The sequence below is a fragment of the Lygodium microphyllum genome, chromosome 1, assembly GCF_053477565.2.
Source record: "Lygodium microphyllum isolate KBCC chromosome 1, Lygodium_microphyllum_v1.1.10, whole genome shotgun sequence".
Taxonomy (NCBI): Eukaryota; Viridiplantae; Streptophyta; class Polypodiopsida; order Schizaeales; family Lygodiaceae; genus Lygodium; species Lygodium microphyllum.
In genome coordinates this window covers 107,803,636-107,816,952 of record NC_141135.1, presented here as the reverse complement: position 1 = coordinate 107,816,952, position 13,317 = coordinate 107,803,636, and the positions used below count along the sequence as shown (strand labels likewise).

General features: G+C 39.5%; 1 pseudogene; it reads left to right on the top strand.

The window, feature by feature from the left end:
• The first annotated feature begins 2,034 nt into the window (after positions 1-2,034).
• Positions 2,035-2,616, top strand: LOC148041513 (signal peptide peptidase-like 1 pseudogene; annotated as a pseudogene).
• Positions 2,617-13,317: the final 10,701 nt, after the last annotated feature.

The following is a 13,317-nucleotide window of genomic DNA, read 5'->3' as shown; positions in this document are numbered from 1 at the left end:
AAGGTAGACGACACCAAATCATCATCATCGGGCATTGCATCAATCGCTGCCAAGGCATCTGCAATGCTCCTTACCTTGAGTGCATACTCATTGATAGACATCTTCCCTTTCTTCAATGTATTCAACTCTTGCTTGAGTTGAATCTTTCATGCCTTTGTATTTACGAAAAGTATACTTTCAAGTATGGTCCAAGCTGCATATGAATTCTCTGCATTTCTAATATGTCCCAGTATATTATTGTCAATTACTGTAGACAGCCAATACATGACCTTTTTGTCTTTTGCATTCCATTCCTTCCATGCCTTTGTCTCTTCTGCAGTTGGAGGATCACTCACCTCCGGCTCCTTTTCTTCACCTGAAACAAACTCGTAGAGGCCTTTTCCAATAAGGAAGTTCATGACATGGAACTTCCATGAAGGGTAGTTATTCTTGTCGAGCTTCTCAATGATGGGGTTTCCACTGTTCTCTGCCATTATCACAAAACTGATACCAAACATCAAGCAAATCTTCTGCAATCTTTCTCAACACGTGCACAATACTACACCAAGCAACCTTTTTCATTGATTGCTCAATAGCACATGTAATCTGCAACTTTTTTGCACATAAATCTTATGTTTGCTTCCTGGAAACACCTCAAAATTTACAGATTCGCAATCTGTAACCTGTGCACCCACTTTTGGTCAATATAGCTGAAATCATAGTGTACCCTGAAACTGTTGTCCGCAACCTTGGGGCTCTAAAACGGGGCCTGAAACGGCCTCAGATGCCCAAAATAACTGTGGGAAAGCCCTAAAGACCTAATTTGCAGAATATACAGTGCTCTGCTTGCACACCAAATCTCACAGCAATCTGAGATTTTTTGCTTGACCCTGCTTCCGGTGCCTCCACAGGCACTATCCAAGAGAGAGTGGAAGGATGGGAGAGCTTCTTACCTGTGGCTTTCTTGCTCGAATCTTGCTTCTTCTCCTTCACTTTAGCCTTTGAAATCAGCCTCTCTCAATGGCATGGCTCTGATACCATGTCAAGAATTGCGTGGTGGGGGACTTGCTCAAGATGCTGCGCCGAACACACATAGAATGCACAAGGAGAAGCTCACTCAAGAGACAAGAAGAAAGATGGAGGCCAAAACGTTTTCTTGCTGGTTCCTTCTTCTTCTTCCATATACTTTTCAATGTACACAAAGTATAGATAAGATACAACATAAAGGAGAGTGGCTTACTAAGTCAAACAATGCATAACCGACTACACTAGTCGGCTGGCGCTATAACTATGCCAGTTGTAAATAGGTGTAACAACCTGAATATAATAAGTAATGAGTCAGTGGCCATGTGAGAGTCATAATGACCATTGACGTACTACATGTAGACGTGTGGATCCATCTAACCAGGCGGTCCATCATTAATGTCCGCATGTGTTGAGCTTGTCATCTCAACAGCCTAGAGGGGAGAGGAGGTACCACATATCTCTTTAATGTACACTATTTCTATATCAACATCCACAAATAATCATTAGATGCTCTGCCTCATATTGGATGCCCTGGGTATTCGTTGACTCAGAACTAAGATCAATTGGTTGGCTGCTGGTTAACTCTTCATCCTCTACCACTGACCACCATCATTCATATCAATCAATCTAGTACAAGTGAGATCAGAGGCAAGGTGCATTAAGAGTTAAGCACTTGCAGCAACCGTAAATCAGATGTAGAGCTCAAGTGCTCTTTATATGCAGGTTGTTGAGGAGCTCCATATTCTCAAAAACTCAATTTTAACCTTCTGAAGGACTTGAAAAGATCAAACCAATCAGGAAATTTCAAATACCCCTTGGCACAGTGCTCGATGCATCTCAATCAAGGGTCTTCCCTCGTGGCTGATGGGTCTTTATATCACTCAACACAAGAGCAAGCAACATTAAGGAGATAATGTCTCTGACATCCAGAGCACTGACCCAGGCAGGGCACTGACAGATCCCCAGCACTCTCTATAGTTGCTGCTCTTCTTACTATATATAGATACCAGATTCTCTACATTCAGTGATATGGAGCCCCTGTGGAAATTGGCTTACTTACTTGAGCCGGCATCACTTGTACTAATCACGACAGTAGTGCTCGTAGTGTATTCATCTGCACAGCGGGCACTGAATTATGAAAGAGAGATGGAACGGCATTGTGATTTGGTGGATTCCTCCATCATACTTGATAGCTCTCAAGCACTGATGATTCCTATGGCTAGTTCATGCAGCTTGCTCCTGATGTTCTACCTCTTTGCATCCATGGCTCAAATTATAATGGCATTTACTACCATAGCCTCAGCATCTTCTTTTGCTTTCTGCTTGGCCCTATATGCTGCATCCGTCAATACTCAGTTAGGACTTACAGACCCTCTGGTGACAAGATACTACTGGTGGCACATAACTCGAAGTTAGATGTTCCTCATCTTAGCAAGCACAGGTGTTGTAGGGGCTTGGTTGATATTAGGGCACTGGTTTCTCAATAACATACTGGGCATCTCCATTTGTATAGCTTTTGTCAGTCATGTCTGGCTTCCCAACATAAAGATCTGTGCATTGTTACTTGTATGCCTCTTTGTTGTGAATACCTTAGGATGCTTCTTGCATTAGTTCTCTATTTTGACAACCAAAAAAGCAAAGATTGCAATAATGAGTTGAATACTTTTTGGAAAGGCCATAAGTATGTATGGTATGCTCTCATAGGCTATGCAACAAGTCTTATTATTGCTCTTGATGTAGGTCTACTCACATGATCTCCATTTTTACCTCCAACTTTTGAAAATGCCTTCAATGCAATGTATCTTTTCCTTGGGAATGTCCACTGGTTAATGCACTGCTGCGTGTAAGTCTGTACTCCTAGTACTTGTTTGCCATAGATGACCTAATTAAAGAAATAGGAAAAATTAGTTGAAATGTAACCAAACTGGGATCAAGAAGCCTAAGCTCTGATACCACTGTAAGAGAGAGGACTGGAGAGAAGGTGAAGAAGGTGAAAGGATAGATGTATATTCATAAATTGGTACCTATGTAGTGTCCCTTACACCTTTTATACTTAGGTCAACTTGACACTAAGTATTCCCCTCCATTACACTTTTTTGCTTCTGCTTCTGTCTCTGCTTTGCTCTACTATGGCCATGTTATAGGGAGAACAGTACATCCATGCCTCTATCTCACTGTCAGAAGTAATTTCAAAATTTATTTCCGGTTCAAGCAGTAGGTATTCACCCACATTGACAAAGACTTGGCTTCTTTCAGGAGTTGGCTTACAATGTCTCTACTGTCAGGGACTATGCCTCTGTTTTCTTGGGAAATGTCTATTTGATAGCTTTTTCCTCTACTGATATACCATCTATAATTGCGTTGGAGGATTTTGTTAAGACTTTGATGGAGGTGGATCCATTTCCTTTTTGTGAGCCATACAACTTCACTACCACCTTGTTGGATCCTTTGCCAGGGATCAATGTTCCCTTGAACCAATCTATTCATACTCTTGCTTCAAAAAGCCATGGTTTTCCCAACAACAAAGGATATAAGGTCTTGTAGGAATTTGGTTTCACCACTAGATAGGTTAGCCAATAGTCTCTTCTTGTCAAGGTTGTCTTCACATATGAAAAAATTCCCAAAGACCTAATTTTACTCTGGTTTGCTAGTCTAATAAGCCACTACATAGGTTGCATGCCTTGTAGGCCTAGATTCTTCATTGTCACATCTGCCATTATGTTCACTGATGAGCCTTTATCAATCAATGCATCTACAATAAAATATCCTTCAATCCAAAGGTCAAACTCTGGTGTATCAAGATCTAGGAAGGCGTTAGCCACATCCACTTATTGCACTGGCTTTGGGGCCTTATTGGACTTAGTGGTAATTTTGGCAGCAATCCTTAGGCCATGTCTTCTTATCAATATAATTTTAAATTTTTTTCGGTAGTTGGAAGAAAGCATCAACAAGCAACTGTCGGAATGTTAGGTTTGGTTTGAAGGTATCTAGGTCTTTGACCAAGTCATACTCTTTAATGGGATCCACGGGCTTCTCTAGCAAGCTAGGGAATGGGGCAATGCCCACTTTCAAATTTCCTCTTTCTTCTAGTAGTTGCAACATCTACACTTCTTCTATCATTGGGGATACTTCTGCATCCTCTATCTCTTGGGCCTTTGGTTCTACTTTGTATCCTTTTGTGGCATTGAACTGCTTTGGAAGTGCACTATTCTATTTCTCCTTTGGCAGATTGAACTTCACCATTTTAGTAGAGGAAACAATATCTTTTGAAACTATAGGTTCTCTTTTCTTGTCATGCGTTATTGCACCAACTTCCACTTCCACCAAGTTGGAGGTATGTTCTTAGATCTTCTGTTGGTTGTCAGTGGTGTTGGCTTTTATAGGAGCTGGTCTGGGACAATCTTTTGTAGTGTAGCCTTCTCCTTTGCATCGATTGCATAAGGGTTTATAGTCCATGGATCTTCTAGGGTTTGGACCATTTGGTGAGATATCTCCCTTTTCTCTACATCCATAATACTCCACTTCTAATCTCTGCCCACCACTAGATTGTCGTCCTCTATAACTTTGAGAGGGAAACCTCCTTCAACCAAAATTAGGACCAAACTCCCTAGGCTTTGGTTCGATATCTTGGGTATCCATCTTTGATTCCAATAGGTTAAATCTTGCTTCCACATCTTTTTTCCTTTTTTCATGCATCTCCTTCAAGGAGCAAATCTCTTTCGTATGATTCTTTCTTAAAAAGTACAAATAGAAGGCTCTAGGGATAGTTGGTTTTCGTATACATTCGGTGGCAAAATGTCCCATCTAATGGCACTTTTGGCACCATGTATTAGATCACATCACATCTCTCCCACCTCCTGGAGGCTTGGATATGTTGGTGGTACCTTTAGTGTCTGCAACTATTTTGTAATCATATCCATCAGTTCTTTCTTGATACTTGCAATTGAATTGGACAAATAGTCCTTCAAAATTTCTCCTCCTAAAGTACTCATAGTAGGGTTTTGCGAAGTCTCTATGATCACTGCATAGATTGGTTGGGTTGATCCCCAGAGGGTCCTCTATTCTGATTTTGATTTAGAGTTTCTATTGAGACTAGTGGCTATTGGTTCCACTTGGTAGAATGCCACTATTGTTGAATCACAATTAGGAAAACTGTTTGAGGCCACTGTTGTTATGGTTGAACCATCGTTTGAGGTAATGCTAATTGTGACCGTGCACTATACAATAGCATTGTTTACATTTGAGGGTAGGGGTAGGGAACAATCTCTATGATTACATTTGGTGGCTATACAATTCTTGACATGGGAGGAGGTAAGACTTCTCTTCCTGAGATCATTGAAAGCCTTGCTCCAACATCATTATACAGTCTCGCACATTTTGTTGTAGCTTGTAGGTTAACTAGTCTTCTCAACTCCACAAACTGATGAACTTTTGGTTGTAGGCCTCTAAGAAAAGCTCCATTCTAGATGCCTTCATCCAAGTGATAGTTGGCCCATCTCTTCAACATGGATTCTGCTCTAGAACTATAGATATCCACCTATTCACTAGAGGATTAACTTAAGTTCATAAACTTCTCTTGCATCCGCTCTTTAAAACCTTCATGCTTGAATTTAGTGAGGAAGGCCACCTTTAGGTTGTCCTATATGCCAAAAGTTTTTGCTACTTGTCTCTCATACCATTGAAGTGCCACACCTTTGAATGTGGTAGAGAATATCGCCACAACCAATGTTTGGGGATTTTGGCATTGTTGGCTACACATGCTACAATGAACTCAACTACATGAAGATGAAGGTCTTCATTGTACTTTCCCTTAAAGATTGGCAAATGGGACTAGATTTGTTGGTCTATCACATTAATATTTTCAAGATAAATCTAGCTAGGAAGCGACCTTGATTCACCATTATGACTTCTTTAATAAAGAGTACCCTAAGGGTGTCACAAGAGGCTTCTGTTTGCTAGCATGTTCTCAGCTTTGATTTTTACCTTCTCTCTTCTCATGTACCTCTGGATTTGTTCTAATGCTTGCCTCTTGATTGCATCATTCATCACAAAGTTAGCTCCACTCAATTTTTTTGTACTCAACAAAACAGAATCAAAAGGACTTTAGTATTTGGAGGACTCTCTTGCCAATATTTCTTCTACTTCCTTCTTCTCAATGTCTCCGAATTTAGCTTTCATTCCACTATAGAGGGGAATATATTCAAGTCAAAAGGTATTGAAATTCATTCTTTTGAGTATTGCCATAGTGCCATTGTCCTAATAATACCAACTTTGAAGGGAGGTGACCCTCCCTTTCTGATTATGACCCTAAAGGGGTGCATTAACTGGCATGAGGAGGAACTTGACACGCCCCTCAAGTCTCAAAACCCACATAGATGTCAAGTTTAGATGCAGATATATCATCCTTGGTATTGGTTGATAGTGGGACAATAGTATCTTAGCCCATTCAATTCAAGAAAACAAATAGTGGATGAAGAACAAGGTATTTCTTGCCCTCTTGATACCTACAGGTCTTATAGATTTACATAGCAGTAGGTACCCATTATTTTATAGGTCAAATTTGATCCCCACATATACTTCATAACCCTTTTCAAACCTCCACAGGTGTTTACAATGTTTTTTGCACCCAATGAGTTCTTATAGGTCCAAACAAGGCATTTACAAGTAGTGTACAAGGTGGAGGAAACTTTAGTACAGTAGTGAAGATCTTATTACAAAAATATATGTATTGATCTATAATTGGATCTAGATAGCTTTGTATGTAGAAAGGATATTCAGATATATTTTGAATCAAAAATCTCATTGATTTGATATCAGGAGCACAAGATATTTCAATTTTTCTAACAAGAGGTACAGTAGAACAGCACGTAGATAGCATGGTAGGGCAACAGTGCTTGACATTATTTCACCTAGACCTTTATCCCAAGTTGAAAACTCTTTAAATTTTGTATATTTTCACCTTATAAGCTTCCCATTGAGATATAAAACACTTGGATTGGAGCTATGCTTGGGGAGATACAAAGGATTTACTGACAAGCTGGTGCGCAGATCGGTCGCAGGTAGCTCACGTAGTGAATTCCCAAAGGTCCCCAAGAACAAAGCACTCTACTTTTTAGCACAAAAACCAATGTAAAAACAAGCACGACATGAGACAAGAGACAAATTGGGTTGAATCTCCCCCATGCCTTGTGTGAGCGCTTCACAAAGCATGTATTTAATATATATTTCCAATCTTTTTGCTCAAAAATAGCCCAATTACAAAAATATGACAAGCTTTTAGCTTTTGAGTTTGCTTTCTACCAAAAATAGGAAAATAAAGCTAATGGACGGTGCCCAAAGAGTCTGGCACGCCCAATCTCAATGTCCAAATAAAAATAACATATCCAGGCGCATAAGCGCATACAAAATAATAATAAATAATCGATGTCTCTATAGACATAATCAAAATATAGGCGTGACGCCTATCAAAATATAGTCCAAAGGTCGAAAACCCGCTAGACTCCAATGCTTTCCTCCGCCACTGCTGCTATCTCTACACATCAACTGAAGCATTCACAATCGTTAGTAAAATAACACAATTAAACCGACAAAAGTGAATACCTAGCAGTCTTCAGCTACATAAATAAATCAACTGGTTAGAAATAAATCCTAACCTTAATTTATTACGAGTGCGCACTCTAAACTCATAAACGTTTATTAATTTAATATGCATTTTGCGGAATCACCCGCTATGGAATCACCCATGTACACACTAAATTAATGAAACGCCCGAAAAGGACAGGCGTCCCCATCAACTTCTCGCACAAAGAATCCTCTTTGCGTATGAGCCTCGGTCATCTAAGTTTACGGAATCCACCGTAAAACCTCACGGAATCCACCGTGGAATATGCCTCCTGGCATCATACCCCCGGGGTGGGATAGCAATTGACCTCAATTGCTATTAGCTCAATGTGGAGCTAACAGAGTGGGGAAAGCATTTAGGTCTCTAGCGTGCATCCATTGTGCTTCTTCTACAGGATGGTTCTTAAATTTCACGAGATATCTAGAGTACCTTCGGCCAGTTCTAGTGGTCATGTAGTCAGTGTCTATGATAGCTTCTGGTTCAAGTATTTCAGTCTCTTCTTCTAGTAAAGGTGGGTTTTCATAGACAGGGTGGATAGGTAATTGTCCTCTAAATGGTCTCAATAAACTAATATGGAAGGTATTATGAATTTTCCAATGTGATGGCAGTTCTAACTTGAATGCATTGTCATTAATCTTATGAATGATTCTAAATGGTCCGTAGAATCTAGGGGCTAATTTGACAACTGGATGTCTATCTACACTTTGCAGTCTACGCTTTTCTATTCTAAGCCAAACATAATCATCAACTTTGAAATTCATGGCTTGTCTTTTCTTGTTGGCTTGTTTAGTATATGATTGTTGGGCTTTAGCAATCATATCCTTTACCTCATCAAAAATAGTGTTATGCATAACAGCAATATCATCGGCACTTTGTATTCTATTAGACAAAGATGCAACAGGTGTAGATAATCTATGTCCATAAATAACTTCAAAAGGTGCTTTCTTTGTAGATGTGTGCGGTGTATTGTTGTATGCAAACTGTAATAAATGTAAGTGAGTATCCCATGTCTGAGGTTTAGAGATAGTGTATGCACGTAAAAGATCTAGAATAGTGCTATTTGTGGCTTCTGTTTGTCCATTTGTTTCTGGATGAAATGCAGATGAGAAATCAATCTTTGTGCCTAGATTTGCAAACAGTGTAATCCAGAAATTATTACAAAATCTAGAATCTCTATCTGAAATAATCACTTTCGGCAATCCATGGTTAGTAAAAACAGTTTTCAAAAATAACTGTGCTGCTTGTGATGCTGTTAAAGTTTTCTTACATGCAATGAAATATGCTTGCTTACTAAATCTATCTACAATTGTCCAAATCATGTCATGGTTAGATTTAGTATTTGGTAAGCCAGTAATGAAATCCATAGATATATGTTCCCAAGGTTTAGATGGAATGGATAAAGGCATTAATAACCCATACTGTTTACCATGATGTCTCTTTATTCTTTGACAAATCAGACATTCAGAAACAAAATTAGACACATCTGCATCCATATGCGGCCAATAAAAATCTTCAGTTAACATGCGTAATGTAGAGATGATACCTCTATGACCTTGATATGGGGGACAATGAATTTCATTTAGAACAAAAGATCGGAATGGAATAGTAATACACAGTCTCTTTTCAAAGAACATGAATCCATCATTATATGACAATGAATCAACAGGAATGAAATTATTTTGAACTAATTTTTGCCAATCAGAATGAAAAGTAATATCCTGGTGATATGTGTCTTTCATAGCAATCAAAGAATCAAAAGAAATGATAGAAATGTTATGAATTGCAGGTCTTCTACTCAATGCATCGGCAACTACATTTTCTTTTCCAGGTTGGTATTGAATGATAGGATGAAAACTTTGAATGAATGAAGCCCATTTGATATGGCGGTCAGAAATTTGGGGTTGGCTAAGTAGATGTCTAATGCTTTGCTGGTCAGTCTTTATCATGAATTCTGAACCCATTAAATAATGCTTCCATTGTTTCAATGCTTGAACAACTGCTAAAAGTTCCTTGTCATAAGTGGAATATTTGAGCTCAGAGGGTTTCAGCTTAGAACTAGAATATGCTATTGGATGGTTATCTTTATTAGCACGGCTCCTATTCCTGATCCGCTAGCATCAGTCACAACTAAAAAGAATGGTATGTTAAAGTCAGGCAATTGTAGGACAGGGGCATTGGTCAATGCACGTTTAAGTAATTCAAAGGATTTCTGCTGGTTTTCAGTCCATTGATAAACAATGCCTTTCTTAAGAAGTTTGGTCAGTGGTAAAGCAAGTAATGAGAAATTACGTACAAACTTCCTATAGAAACTAGCAAGACCAAGGAATGAGCGTAATTCATGTACATTTTTAGGAATAGGCCAATGCAATATTGCATCAATTTTCTTAGGATCAACTTTTATTCCTTCTTTTGATACAATATGACCTAGATATTCTATTTCTGTCTTAAAGAATTCACTCTTGTCAGGATTTGCAAACAATTGATTTTCTTTCAGTAATTGAAAAACTAATGATAAATGCTCATAATGCTCTTTTTCACTTTGACTGAACACTAAAATATCATCAAAGAAAACAATCACACAATATTGATATTTTAGAAAAATACGGTTCATCATTCTACTGAAAGTGGCAGGTGCATTAGTTAATCCGAATGGCATAACTAAGAATTCGTAATGGCCAAACTGTGTCCTGAATGCAGTCTTAAATATGTCGGATCTGTCTAACCTCACCTGATGATATCCAGATTTAAGGTCAATTTTACTAAATATAGAAGATCCTTGCAGTTTGTCCATAAGGTCATCAACTCTAGGTATAGGATACCTATTCTTTACAGTGATCTTGTTTAATGCTCGGTAGTCAATACACATCCGATAAGTATTATTCTTTTTCTTGACTAAGAGCACAGGTGCACCGAATGGAGAACTGCTAGGTCGAATTAAACCTCTATTTAGTAATTCTTCTACTTGAGTCTGGATTTCTTTTTGCTCTATTTGATTGTGCCTATATGGGGCTTTGCAAGGTGGTTGTGTGCCAGGTATTAGGTCAATCTTATGGTCTTCTGGACGTGATGGAGGTAAACCTGGTGGTAGGTCTTCTACAAAACAGTCCTTAAAATATGCAAGAAATTCCTTATGTCTAGGGTGCATATGAGTTTCTTTTGCGTGCAATTCATTCACCCAAATGAGATATGATTTAGTGTTCTTGCGTAGTGCACGTTTTGCTTGAGTATGCGAAAGCAATGGAAACATATGAGATGCATGCATACCAAATAAGGTAATAGATTTTCCCTGAAAATTTATATTCACTGTGTGTGTGGAATAATCTATATTGGGATTATGTTGGTGTCTCCATGGCATTCCTAGAATAATGTCGCTAGACTGTAATGGGACAACTAAGAAATTTCTTCTTTCAATATATGGACCAATTTGAATTTCTAAATCTTGAACTTCTTGTGTGCCATTGTACCTAGTGCCTAAAAATGCAGCTTTTATGCGATAGTGCGTAGGTACTGTATGCAATTTCAATTCCTTTACCAATTTTGCTGAAATAAAATCATGCGTACTACCGTCATCATGTAATATAATTCTTTCTTTTCCATGCACCATACATTTCATAGTCAACAATGAATGTAAAGTAGGCATACCTGGTAAAGTGTCGGAAGTAGTAGTAGGATCATCTTCTTCTTCAGTGAAATCCGGTATATCCTCATGCTCGTCTTCGTCCATAGCTCCAAGGTAGTTGATATGTGCTGATGGCTTCTTTGAATGACAATTTGCTGCGAGATGGCCTGGCTGGTGACACTTGTAGCATACGATGGGCTTGGCTTTGGTCACATTATTTGCAATGGCTGGGAGTCTGGGTATATTTGGATTTGCTTGTTGGATAGGCTTAGGATTTGGATTGACAGTGGACGGTAATGCGGGTGGTTTAGGCCAATTCTTGCGGAAAGATGGTGATGAGAAACGACCTGGATTAAACCTTCTGAAATTTGAATTGAATTGTTTAGATCCATAATTACCGTTTGCTTGGAATGGCTGTGGTCATCGATCTCTTCCACGTAACTTATCTTCAGTGTCGTGAGCTAAGGAGATGGCATCTTCAAGGGTAGCAGGCTTGAACATATTCACCTCAGCGTAGTGATGTCCAAGAAGTCCAGACATGTACTTCCGCTTATGGGTCGTCTCTGGTACGTCTTCAAGCATGCGTAGCTGTAGGAGTGCATTCCAAAAACGCTCTGTATACTGTGGTATAGGCTCACGATCACGTTGTTGAAGTAAATCCCATTGCTTGATAGCCTTCTCGTGAAATTGCGGTGGTAGGAAATTTTGCATGAACTTCTTCTTGAAATCTTCCCATGTAGCAGGACATTCTATGCTCTTGCGGACGACAGTCCACCAAAGTGATGCTCTATCTATCAGATGATTAGTAACACACTTGATTTTATCTTTCTCGGGATAAGTTTCCTCATGGAAATAGTCATCAAACTGGCTAATGAATGATAAAACAGTCTTTCCTTCTCTTATGCCATTGAAAGTGCGAAACTTGAAACTTCGTTTACTTATCTTGGATTCCTTGCGAATGGTTTGTGCTTCAAGAGTGGCGTCGATGGTACGGCGTATCAAATCTTCAGCTTGAGGTTCTTCTTTATTAGTGGACGCTCCTTGTAGCTTTGTCAATTGCGCTTGCAAGGCTTGCCTAGCTCTTCGCTCTTCGTCCAATTGTAGCATGATAAGATCCAACTTTTGTTCCATGGTAGGCTCGGGTAGGTCGTCTTCAGCCATAGGATCATCCATATGTGGGGTAGTCATCCTGTAAAACTCAACAAACCTTTCTCACTTAAAATCAGTTAGCGGGATGAGCGTAGCTCAAATTTGGGGTTACAAGGCTATGTATTTTTGGGTATTTTCTTCTTCAATTTTCAGAAATTCTGAAATATTTCTGTCTCCGTTTGCTGAAAGTACTTCAACGAACTTGTAGATAGGTAAAACAGCTTGCTGCGAACAACTTTCCAGTTCTGAGTTTTTGCAAACGAACAAGTCTTCTAGGAGTTTCGAGCGTTAATCAGTTCTGATTTAGTCTGACTTGCAGAGTTGCAGACTTAGCAGACTTGCAGGGTTGTTGACTTGCTGGACTTAGCCGATTTGCAGGACTTGCAGTACTTGATTAGTATCGACTTGCGAAACTTGTCTTCTGGAGTGCGTGACCGAGAGTTTGCAGACTTGTCTGCCCAGTAGAACTTGCAGAGTAGCTTGATGACTTAAGCTTAATAAATTAAGCTTAAGCTAATAAGCTTAAGAAGGCGCCGTTTTTTTTCTGATCGTGGGGGGGGGGGGGGCGTTTTTGATTCCGCGCGATTTTCGGGATGCTCCTCCTCTTGCCTCGATTCGACGTTTTGAAGCTAATAAGCTTCTTAAGCTTAAAACTAAGCTTTTTTTAATGAAGAAATAGATATGGCTCTTACTGGTTTATCACGACTTGTTCATGAAGATGAGGGAGTGGTCCTCCGCCGACAGAGAGTGGTCCTTTGCGATCTGAGAGTGGAAACAGGGGTTCTTGATCGCCAGAAGTCTGCCTGTATCGACGGTTCGCGACGAGATTGACTGTAGAGGCCGTTTGTTCCTGGAGCTCCGCCTTCGCCCGAGATTGGTAGCGATTGGAAGCCCTTGATCTCTGCTCCGCTCTGATACCACT